Genomic DNA, 739 nt, shown 5'->3' with positions numbered 1-739 from the left:
GTTGTGGGTAGCTGGCGAGTGTCAGCCGACCCTGCGCCCCAGCTGCCCCGGTGCTTTTCTGACCGGAAGAGACCTTTTTTTTTTTCTTTTTCTTTTTGTCACTTTGCACAATTCTAGAGTTATCGGGAAAGAGGAACTTTACTGAGAATCCTCCCATCGGGTTGGGCTGTAAACAAGCCAGTGGAGGCATTTTCCTGATTAGTGACTATAAGTGAGAAGGTTCAGCTCACTATGGGTAGTGCCACCCTTGGGCAGGTGGTCCTGGGTTGCATAAGAAGCAGGCTGAGCTAGAGGAATGGAAACCCTTCCTTCCCTGTGGTGGTTTGAGAGAGAATGGCCCCATGACCTCATATATTTGAAAGTTTGGTTCCCAGTTGGTGGACTGTTTCGGAAGAATTAGGAGGTGTGGCCTTATTGGAGGAGATAGGTCACTGGAGGTGTGCTTTGAGTATACCATACCAATCCCTGCCTTGTCCTCTCTCTGTGGACAGCTTGCAGATCAGATGTGCAGTCAAGGCTACTGCTCGAGTGACATGCCTGCCTTCTTGCCACCATGCTCCCTCCATGATGATCATGGGCAAACCCTCTGAAATGGTAAGCAAGCACCAATTAAACGCTTCTTTTTATATGTTGCCTTGGTCATGATGTCTCTTCAGCAGTAGTAACCCTAACTAAGACATGCCCAAGGGTGGCACTACCCATAGTGAGCAAGTCCCTCCCACAATAATCGTTAATCAAG

The sequence above is a fragment of the Mus caroli genome, chromosome 7 (assembly GCF_900094665.2).
Source record: "Mus caroli chromosome 7, CAROLI_EIJ_v1.1, whole genome shotgun sequence".
In the NCBI taxonomy this organism is placed as follows: Eukaryota; Metazoa; Chordata; class Mammalia; order Rodentia; family Muridae; genus Mus; species Mus caroli.
Note: the sequence above shows the minus strand (reverse complement) of the source record.